Raw genomic sequence first — 12020 nt, 5'->3', positions numbered from 1 at the left:
TTAAAAATTCTGGAAGGGGGCCGCGTGGCCCCCTCCACAGGTCATAATCGCCCCAGGGACCCCATCTGCCGGGGCATGGCCCTTTAAAAAAAAAAAAGTTTACTTCTAGGAGGGGGGCTGCCTTGCCCCCCTCCTTAGGCCATTAATGGCCCCGGAGACCCCATCCCCCGGGGCCGACAATTTTTTTTTTTAATAGCATTTTGGGGAGGGGGCGTGTGGCCCCGCTCCCGGGCCATTTCTAGCCCCGGGGACCCCATCCCCCGGGGCTGGTCCTCTTCGTTGGGGACCATGGGGGTCCCCAATCCCCCCACGGTCTCAGCCGGCTCCCCGCATCCTGCGGGAGCCGGCATTGCTTTTCCACATGGAGAGCAGCTAACATGCTGCTCCCTATCTGGAAAAGCAATCTACTTTGCTATTTGGAAGAGAGAGCAGGTTTCCTGCTCCCTCTTCCAAATAGCAAAGCAGTTTGCTATGGCAGGGTGGAGCCGCAAGGCTCCCGCCCTCCCATAGCACACTACAGTGTCCCGGGGGTGGGCACCCCGGGACACTGCAGGAGCCAGCCCTGGGGGGTGGCGGTCCCCAGGGCCATCATAAGGCTCCAGGAGGGGGGCCGCGGGGCCCCCCTCCTATCATCAGCAAAGCCCTGGGGGTGGAGGTCCCCGGGGCTGGGGGGTCCATCACGGACCCCACAATTTAAATATTTAGTGCCCCAGGGAGGTGGCGGTCCCCGGGGCATGTGGGGGGGCTTGAGTCCCCCCACACAGGGTGCAAATATTTACAAAAAAAAGCCCCGGGGGTGGCGGTCCCCGGGGTTGCGGGGGGTAGTGTGCCCCCCGCAAATCAAAGTGAAGTCGAGCCCCAGGTGGTGGCGGTCCTCGGGGGGCCTTAGAGGCCCCCCCTACATTAAAGTATAAGCCCCGGGGGTGGCAGTCCCCAGGGCTGTGCGGGGGCCGTGAGCCCCCCGCCTATAATATGTAGAAGCCCTGTGGGGGTGGTGGTCCCCAGGGCAGTGTGGGGGGGATTGGGACCCCCCAAACTTTTTTTGATAAAGCCCCCGGGATTTGGCCCCCCAGGGGCAAATTAGCATATTTAGCACCGGAGACCGCGCTTCAATTTATTTTTTTATCGGCAGGATGCGCGCACCCAGTGCGCATCCTCCCCCTTTTTGCGTTTTTCACGATTTTTCAGGTTTCTTGTGCCTCAGTTCTACCGAGGCACAAGATGGCTGCTAACACTTCCTGATTTGGAGTGTTGACAGCAAATTAAAATACAGCTCGTGCATGGCAGGGTGCGCTTAGGCTGCACTTAGGGTACGCGGACCCTCCGAGGCCATAGATATATATGTACTTTTAAATGTCATTTTCTCAGGAACAACTGAAAGGATTTACACCATTTAAGCAAAAGGCACGAGTCTGAACTAAGGACTACCTCTTTGCCATATTTGGTACAATTCTGTTCAGCAGTTCGGGCTGTAGCTGTGGCTAAAGGTCCTATTGGAAATTGCATGGGGAAAACATGTTTTGGGACCCCCTTTTTTTCTCGGCCCCTGCTTGACGAATCACCGTGAAACTTTCAAGATAGGAGCGGACCGGAGCTGGCCAAAAGTTTTGAAAATTTAGCGAAGATTCGTCAATCGGCGCCAAAGTTATTCCAAATAGAATGTTGCGGATTTCCTATGGAAAATAGGTCCTAACTATATCTACCTACTGGCGACCGCCAGTAGGATATATATATATATCACTTGGGCACTTGCTTTGAATAGCCACGTTTTATCTGCAACAATAAATGAAAAACTTTGTTTCTTAAAGTGTGGTCCGTACCTGTTTCTTGCGCCCGTGACTGGGTTGGCTCAGGATTGTGGATTTCATATATATATATATATATATATATATACATATAGCTTTAAGATTTGCTTCTTTTAGGATTTATACAGAGATACACCTATTGTGCCACCTCTGGTAATTTGCTAACGCTCCACATCTTGTATTGTATAACCATTTTTTCCTGTGCCCAGTAACAGCTTTGGCCAAAAGTAACTTGCGTATGTGTCACCTGGAGACCTGGATGGGCTCATGACTTTGACACAGGGCCATAAAGCCCCATCACTTCTAGACCGCAACGTACTCATGGGTTTCAGTGTAGGACTACCAAGGCTTTCACCTCTAGGTATGGATGGATTAGGATTTTGATGCAGATATTTTTGCCTTTAGGACTAAGGAAGCAGGGTATACAGAATCTTTCATCTCTAGGGCTAAATGGCTTCAATAGAATGATGCAGGAATGAACTCTAGGACTGAAAATGCTTAAGGGATTGTTCGAGAGTAGAAAATAATCGGCTCATTCTATTTGTATCAGGGAATATAGTCTGTCATCCATAAAACTGTGTGGGCTTAGAAGATTTGGAATGGTTGGCTAAAGGGACAGGCTCGGGGTTAAAGAGCATGACAGTATTACACATCTCACCCAAAGGGAAGACCCGTCCAGTCCATCAATCACAAAACTATGCAATGAAGCACAAGTACTGCTACATTTCTCTTTCTACCACCAAGGTGCACCGGGCATTCTGTGGCAGGGCCGGCTTTAGGGCGGTGCGACCGGTGCTCCGCACCGGGTGCTGGCTTCCTGGGGGCGCCGTGCTTGAAAGTTTATTATGCTTTCGAAGCACCTGCTGCAGCGTTTCTTTCCGCCGGCAATTACCAGGGCTCACATAAATGTCACAATAACTCCTGTGATTAATTATCGTCCTGGAGAGAGATCAGCATTTTGTATAGTTGAGGTTTTGACTTAGGTGAAGTTAGTGCAGAGGGTTAATATGCCAGCTGCAAAGAACGTGTACCCAGTAGATTACAGAGTGCGTATGATGTAAACAGATCAGCAGGTTACTGCTTTCAAAAGAGACATCCTTTTGTTACTTGCAATTTATAACTTAAAGTCCTAATATAGGATAGTGAGCTATTAACATTCATCCTAGAACTGCATACACACTGCAAAGTATACATTATTAGAACATTGATTAATGTTGCAAAAGGGTTAATTTGGCTAGAAATCGATTCTTATTAAAGAAAACTCCCAACTATGCGGTTTCTTTTTCGACTCTGAGTTTGTGCTTCTCCACACCAAGCACTCCTAAACTATACTGCCTACCAGTATGGATGACATGTGACTCCTACACTTTCAGTCCTTTGGCCTATGTAACATTTCCTATACAGTGATTTACACACTTATGATTGATTGTCTCTGTGTAATGTGTGTGTGATGCAAAGTGCTCGAACACCCTACACTGGTGAGTGGCGCTATATGACTAATTCAATGCATCTGAGAGAGTGTGGTTATGGAGACTTGGTCACTGTTAAAGGGTGCTAGTGAGAGAATCCGTGGTGGAGGTGGTCATTGGGGGGCGTCAACAAACATTGTCGCACAGGGCACCACCAGCGCTAAAGCCGGCCCTGTTCTGTGGCACTAACAATGGTGTAACACACATTCTGCTATTATACTTCAGCTGTAGCGAACACCTTTTGTCTAACAATAGAAAAAGCAAAGGATTACAAAAATGTTTTGTTTTTAGAAGCCTTAACATTTCATAATTCTCATTTTTTTTGCAGAGTTTTATATAGCGCGAACTTGACCCGAATCCAATCAGGTGTCAGAGCGCTTTACATAGCACCAGTTACATTGCGACACACATTCATTATTTGTTAGGCACGGGGAGATTAAGTGATTTGCCCACAATCACTGGACGTTCAGCGTCGTTACCGAGACTCGAACCCAGTTCTGAGGTCGCGCGCCCTGGCCGTTAGGCCAACTCTTCTCCCCAAATTTACGTTTGTAAATACAATAGAGCATACATTGTGCGTTCATATATTATTATTATTCTTAAATGTGCACCCCAGAAGAACGCACATTTACAATTCGAACCATGGTCCCAAATATGTAAGACTGAATTTATGATATTTTTCAAATTACAATGGCTTCTTTTACCTACCACACAAGCCCGAGGCAGAAGGAAATGCGGCGTAGCATGGGTGTACGGACTATGTCTAGCACACTGTAGGATGTCTTTTGAGCTGCCAGTTCTTTCTGCATGCTGGATTTTAGCATCTGGAGAAAGAACAGGGGAAGAAAGCTTTAGGAGTTGTTTTCTAAGGGTGATTTCTGCTTAGATTTGTCAAGGGAGTGGGAGTGGCTGTTGATGGTTTTGTCATTAGAAAGGAAAGTGTCTGAAAGCGTGTCATTCTTGGTCCTGTGGTTGTTTTTTGTCATTAGACACAAGGTGTTTGGAAGCTGTGCAATTCTTGGTTTGTGTGGGTGTTTTTTGTCATTAGACATGAGATGCCTAGAAGCTATGCCATTCTTTGTCGTATGGAGGGTGTTTGTCATTAGACAGGAGGTGTTTAAAAGCTTTGCCATTCTTGGCCGTGTGGGTGGTTTTTGTCATTAGACAGGAGGTGTCTGGAAGCTGTGCCATCTGTATGACGGTGTTTTTTATTAGCCAGAAATGCTTTTGGAAAGTTAGATTATTGTTCTGAGATTAATACTCTTTGTTATTAGACACAAACATAATCTCGAAGCTGAGACATGTTTGGCAGTGGGTGTGATGGGGTTTGTTGCCTCTATGGAAACTGTGCCATTGTTGACAATGGTTGTAAGATGTTTTTATTATCCAGAAGCATAACGGGAGACTGTGCTATTCTTGGCTGTAAGGTTGATGGTGGTTGACATTACAGTGGGAGGACTTCGAGGAGCTGTGCCATTCTTGGCAGTGGATGTGTTGCGGTATGTAATGAGTCAGAAAGAAGTCTGGAAGCAGTGCCATTCCAGAAAGTGGGAGAGATGTTGTTTGCCATTATGAAGGTAGGTATCCCGAAAGCTTAGAAGTGGGTGTGATGTGTTTGCCATGAGATGTGGTTGTTTTTGGGAAGCTTTGCAGTTCTCGGCAGTGTATGTGATGGTAATTGCCATCGGACAAGAATGGTACTACAAGCTGTGACAATTCATAAAGTGAGGGTTATGGTGTTTTTTAAAAAAATTATTAGGAGGGCAGCCTGTTGAAGAAACATTCAAAATTATTCAATAATGCAAACTAAAAAAATGTAAAAAGAAAATGCCCTTTAAATCACTTCAAACTATCTTTGGTTCAAAATATGAAAAATCTACTCATTAAACTCTTTCAGTGGGGTGCATATATCCTAAATGTACTTGAACTTACCACTTCGTTTATAGTAGATTCTTTCATTGTCCAGTACAAATTTCATTGTCGTCTACCATACTGCAAGTGCTGGAAATTCTTGGGAGTGCTATTTCTCTGCCAGCAGCACTCTTGTTATTAGTGCAGCGAAAAATATAAGATTACTGCAGAAACCCACAGCTAACATGGCCTCATGGAAGTGACCCAGTAGTTAGTCAGTCAACAAATCTATTTATTTAGATCTTAGTCTTTAAAACATATGGACAGTAAAACATTTTACATAAAATTACATAGGTCAATAAAACAATTCAGCCTAAAACCATGTCTATATCCACAGTAAAAATTAAAAATTCAATTAGATATATACTCCAGAAAATACTCAAACTTTAGCTAAAACTTTGTTCACAGACAATAAAAATCTCTCCAAGGCACAGGCTATATCTAAAAACCGCATGTCCAATGAAAAATGTGCTGCTTGTCGCCTTTCTTTGATATCATACTTTAACAAGCTTGGCCGCAGAAAAAGTTTTCTGTTTTTACGAACTACAGACAGTCCAATAAAATGTGCATTAGATCCCCTTTCATATTAATACCACATTTCCATAATCTGTCCATGATCAAAAAGGAGCCCTGAGCTTGAGAGGTTAAAACCTGATTGGCACTAAACCTGAATTTCTGAAACGTAATCTTAGGTGTGCAATTGGTAACCTATCAAGGTGGGTGAAAGTTTCCACCTCCAGCCAAAAGGTCATCAGAAGGGGTACTGATTTATAGCTCCTTAAATATCTCATATCATCCACCCTGGCCAATGCTTTTGTTAGCTTTCGAAACTTGGCTTTACTAACTTTGTTAGATTTATCATCCCACCTTTTGTGGTCAGTTTCTTACATATTTCATCAATTTTGTTTTTGCGTAGGGTCAATATTTTTGGGACCTCATTCCTATCTATTCTAGACCAGAGGCTAAATAGTTCCATGTGATAAGGACTATTTTTATCCTAATGGCCTGGACCATAGTAGAGGGCAGTAAGGACAATAATCTTTTTAAGCACCTAAACTCTTTGGGATCCCAGTTTATTTTCATACTAATGAAAAGTACCTCTACACCATATTGGAACTGTGAGCTGGGCGATCATTCCTCTGAAACACCACCAATACTGGCCTTTTGCCTGCAAGGAATCAAGGTGCTGTTTCCAGGACAGGTTCTTTGCAAACAACATCCCTAAATGCTTCCATCTGTTAACAGTCTGTATTTTAACATTGTTTAGGAACCAATTAAACTTTACTTTCTAATTCCCGAATGGAAGTACTTTGGTTTTCTCCACGTTTATTATTAATTTTTTCTTATTACAATAATCCGTAAATTCATCTAGCGTCCTTTGTAGGCCAATTTCTGTAAGATCCATGATCTCTAAATCATCTGCATAAAGAAGACAATTTACATGTACACCATTAATTTTGGGGCTAAAACTATTGAGCCTGAAATTTTTGGTAGAACAGCCAAAAAATAGAGAACAATATTGGCACCAGAACACAACCTTGTCTGACGCCATTCCTAGTATCTATTCTCTGTGAGAGAGACCCATCAACATCTAATTCCACTTAAGCCTAGTTGTGTCTCTGCAATTCCTGCAAGCTCATGAGTAAACCATATGAGATGTCATAGTTTCATAGAGCTTCCCATTACAGGGCCTGATCAACAGAATCGAATGCAGAACAGATGTCCACAAAACAACAGCAAAACCCTCCGCGTTGCACTAGAGATTTTTTTGCTATAGCCCATAAACTAAAACAGTGGTATGCTGTTGTGTGTCCCCTCGCTTTATGGGGGTTATCAACTTCATTTCAGTTAATACATTCCAAAACCCCAGAAGGATTTTAGAGAAGACTTTTCCACCCATAACCAACAAGTTTATTTGCCTATAGCTTCCTGGGGAGGCAACATCGCCTTTTGTGTACAGGGGTTTAATCACTGTCCCTTTCCAGCAATCCAGGAATATTCCTGTTGGAATATTTTCTTGGAATAATAAATGAAGCGGGTTAGACTAGCAATCTATATATATTTTTTTATTATTACCGCTGGCAGATTATCCCCACCAGCTGCTCTAGTAAGCTTTACCTGTGAGCAGTTTCCATATTAGTTTCTCCTGAGAATAATTCTTTCATTTCATTGTTTATATTTGGCATAGCAGGATGAGGGATAGCTGTCGCTCCTTTGTTATATATTTCCTCCCAGTACATAACCCATGCTCCCTCTCCCACCTGACATTTCAGCTTTCCCCCGCTCTTTGGTAGCCCATGTTGTACAAATGCCCAGAGCTTTTTGATGTTATTTGTTTCAATCGTTTCTTGCATAGTTTTCAAACATTTTTCCTTATGGGCCCATGTCTTGCTAGCTATCAGGCTTTTAAGCTTTTTTCTTAAATACATAAGGAGGGTTTTACCACCTTTATGCTGTGATAACCTTGTGAACCTTTCTAATTTCCTTATCCGCCTTTTTAAGTTTCTTCATTCCTCATCATACCAGTAATTCTTTATATGTTTTTTAGGCATAGCCGGTGCAGGTAAGTGCGGGGGTGGGGGCGATGTGGTGAGCGCAAGGTGAGTGTTTTTCTTTTTTTTTATGCTATTTTCCCTCGTTGCCATCTGTTGACTACCCCCCACCCCGCTACACTTACCTGCACTGGCCACTCCTGATGTTTTTCAGACTTATCTCTATCTATTTATTTGGTAAATACCTTGAGCTCAACCTTTAGACATGTTACTACTTAGGTATTTCCTCATAGCAAGTAATGCAGTCAGAAGATATCTCCTCTACTTTAAACACATAGGGGCAGATTTATGAGCCCCTTGCGCCACTTTTGCGTCACTTTTAACATGGGAAAAGTGACGCAAAAGTGGCGCAAGCGGCTCATAAATCTGCCCCATAATACTTATATTGAAAGGCCTTTGACAAATTTAAATGTTTTCCTTATGTTCTTGTGTTTAAATGTCTCGGGAAACCAATTTTCACACGGAGCAACTTTTTTCTTTCAAAAATAGTGTGCACAATTAACGTTGTACTCAAGGGAAAATGATTGTTCCCTTCCATGTAAATTGCCTCAAATTTCTCAACATCACTGTAGGCCCAAGCTTGAACAAACACATAATCAATTGGACAATTTCAACTAAAGAAGGCATTTGAAGTAAGAAAATTGAACAGGGATATATCAATTGCTGTTACAACATTTCATGGAAAATTGGTAATTTTTATCTCAGTGTGAAAAGGAGGTCTTCATAAATTTGATCACTTGTCTCAGGGAATAATTTATGATTAAAATCATCCAACAATACAAGCAAATGTTGTGGGTACAATGAACATCTTAAAATTACTTGAACTTGTCACGTTGTTCATAGTAGAATCTCTTATTGTCCATTACAAAATTGAGCATTGTCTACCATACTGCAAGTGCTGGAAATTCTTGGGAGTACAATATCTGAGCCAGCAGCACTTATTAGTGACCCACAACATATAAGATTACTGCATTAACCCACAACCAATATGGCCTCAAGGAAGTGACCCAGTAGAGCTAGGCACAGGTCTAGAAGGATACTCATTGCACATATACTCATTTCCAGAAAAAATGGTTCACCAGAATTTTCAAGTTGAGGGCAAGGCCATAGCATATGGATCTAACTGCCTGAGCACTGTGACATCTAGTATATCTGTGTGAATATTTATTGGAAAAATGTTCATAACTGATCTGGTGCATATTATAGCTGATATATTAAAAAGTCTTGAATTGTTATATGATCAGAATATACTGGGAGCAAAGTCATTTTCCTATTAATTTGTTGCCAACCTATTAAGTCCACCAAAATCCTGCATTTTGAATGATGAAGCATCAGATGACAATAATTCAGAACTGGAAGGATTTATTCATGTTAAACAGTTCACGCGCAGCTTCCCTATCCCAGCTGCTGCCAGCATCCCTGTCTGTTATACCTGCTGCACCTTGTCACGTTGAACCCTTGTAGAAGCCGGTTCATGAGCCCAAAGGTTCCATATGAGAAGGACCGACACATCAACAAAGAGACAGACATAACACCCCCTCCACAACATTACCTTAAGCAATAACAGAATTTGTACATAAGACCTTATATAAACAAAAAGGAAACATTTGATTACACCAACTGGTAAAAAAGTAATGCACAATAACTGGCTTACAGTATAATAAAACATCAAAGGTAAGTGTGCTAATTGCATGTGAATTCAACAATATAATTCTTTTTAAAAGGCATGTGGAAATATTCTGTTAAAGAAAAATTTACACAACCACATGGTCCTTAAACTTGACTGGAATAGCGCACATCATTTTGCAATGTGGGGTCAACATCATTGGTAAACAAATCTTCCAAACACTTGTTACAGCGATACACTAAGCAAAAGGTGTTGAGGTCTGCAGAACTCTCATTAGAACAACTTCCAATCGCAGGATGACCATCAGCCGATATCTGCGCTAAATTATTTGGAACAGCCAAAACCTGCGTACAATTCCACCATTGACCTTTTGACCATTTTACAGCATAACCATCCTAAGAAATCTCTTCAATATAAGGCAAGCTGTACTTATCTTTTCCTTTTAGCACTTTCACCTTAGGCAACCTGACACAAACCCAGTTCCCTTTTTGATAAATGATGCTTTTAGTACTTTTCATTACATCAAATCTGCTTCCCGGTTTCTGGTGTCTAAAATGAATATTCTTCTTAGTCTTTTGAACAAGATCCTCCTGAAAACGAAAAGGGTTGCCCATTGAACCATCTTTCCATAAATGACTCCACCAAGCTCCTTTGGCATACATACAACAAATCATGAGAAACTCTTCCGCTCAGGGCTTGAAATTAAGAAAGACCAGTCACACCTTTAGGTGTAATATGGTAAGACCCCAAAATGTCACGTATGGCATCCCCTACATCTGTTTGTTCAATAGCTGCCCTTCTGACACATTCAGTGATGTTAGAACTGGGATTCTTGGTTGGCCGGGGTTTGCACCTAGGCCAGACAGGAACCACCACTCTAGTCAGAGTAAGCTAAGCACACACTAAAAGATATTTTGAGCTCCCACTCTGGCAGCTTGGCACAGAGCAGTCATGTTTATCTAAAGAGGCAATGTGTAAAGTATTTGTGCGACACACAGACACACACACCATAACACAATGAATATACCACAAAAAGACTCCACACAGCATTAAAAAAAAAGATTATTATATTCTGAACAAAACAAGACCAAAGCTACAAAAATCCAATGTAGAGAAGTTGAGATACGAATTTTTAAGGCTTAATGAAAAATAGCACTTAGAAGCAAATAGCGCTTTAGGGGTCACTTGAAGCAGCGCCGGACCGGGGCAAAGTCAAAGTTTGGGTCAGCCACATTTGAGTTCTGACCGGCTATTGGACCCACGCAGGCCCCGGTAAACAAATTACCTTACCTGGTTGCAACTGCAATATATGTCGGGAGATTCGTCGATGTCGATCCTGCAGGTCAGGTATGCGTTGATTCTTCTCCTCGCAGTGATGGGGATGCCTTGATTCTCAAGGCCAGATGTTGGACTGAAATGCATTGGTTTCATAGAGCAATGTACCTGGTTTCTCCACGCAGTCAAGTGATGGGCCTATCTTTCCGAGCTGCTTCAGTAAAGAGATTAAATAAGGGTCAAACCCAATATACCCTTGAGGGCTTGGGCAAATAAATGTGGAAAGGTACATATGCCAACAAGGGGTTTTGTTTTAGAGTGATCTATTATTTATAAATTTCAATGATCTAAATCAATAAACATGTTAAGATGAAATAACACCACTGTGAAATCAATCCACTGATTTGAACATCAAAAATATATAATGACAACAACGCACACGGGGGTTCTTTTTGTGATTTAAGCACAATGATTTTTATATTTTCATCCAAAGTAAAAAGAGTACAAAAGAGACATAAATTGGAGCAATATATCATGAAAACAGGGGACGAGATTAAGTCCTCATTTCATCAAACAAACACATCTATTCCTGATTAGTTTGAACAGAGACAAAACTCTTTTTGAGCATATGATCTACTGTACATAGCAAATAAACTGGAACTAGATGGTAAAGTCGACGTTTCGGTCTTAGGTGGTGTCAATCCGTCAGACCATCTTCAGGACAATAATTGCATAAAAAGACTCCATGAAGTACTTGGCACCTGCAACTGCCAATTCGTATTTATGCGGGAGTCAATCCTGGGGGCGGTTTCGATTCAGGCGGACCCCCATCTGCATTCTGGAGACTAACGTCAGAAATCTATAAAACTACGGCAGGATTGACTCCCGCATAAATACGAATTGGCAGTTGCAGGTGCCAAGTACTTCATGGAGTCTTTTTATGCAATTATTGTCCTGAAGATGGTCTGACGGATTGACACCACCTAAGACCGAAACGTCGACTTTACCATCTAGTTCCAGTTTATTTGCTATGTACAGTAGATCATATGCTCAAAAAGAGTTTTGTCTCTGTTCAAACTAATCAGGAATAGATGTGTTTGTTTGATGAAATGAGGACTTAATCTCGTCCCCTGTTTTCATGATATATTGCTCCAATTTATGTCTCTTTTGTACTCTTTTTACTTTGGATGAAAATATAAAAATCATTGTGCTTAAATCACAAAAATAACCCCCGTGTGCGTTGTTGTCATTATATATTTTTGATGTTCAAATCAGTGGATTGATTTCACAGTGGTGTTATTTCATCTTAACATGTTTATTGATTTAGATCATTGAAATTTATAAATAATAGATCACTCTAAAACAAAACCCCTTGTTGGCA

General features: G+C 41.8%; 1 pseudogene across 1 annotated transcript in view; it reads right to left on the bottom strand.

The window, feature by feature from the left end:
- LOC146798600 (solute carrier family 22 member 6-A-like) overlaps nt 1-12020 on the bottom strand; it is a 540325-nt pseudogene that overhangs the window by 222337 nt on the left and 305968 nt on the right. The window contains exon 6 of the transcript XR_014969190.1: nt 3983-4098. The product of XR_014969190.1 is annotated as a solute carrier family 22 member 6-A-like (transcript). The remainder of the gene's footprint in view (nt 1-3982; nt 4099-12020) is intronic.

The sequence above is a fragment of the Triturus cristatus genome, chromosome 9 (genome assembly GCF_964204655.1).
Source record: "Triturus cristatus chromosome 9, aTriCri1.1, whole genome shotgun sequence".
Taxonomy (NCBI): Eukaryota; Metazoa; Chordata; class Amphibia; order Caudata; family Salamandridae; genus Triturus; species Triturus cristatus.
Note: the sequence above shows the minus strand (reverse complement) of the source record. Positions and strands in the feature narration are given on the sequence as shown.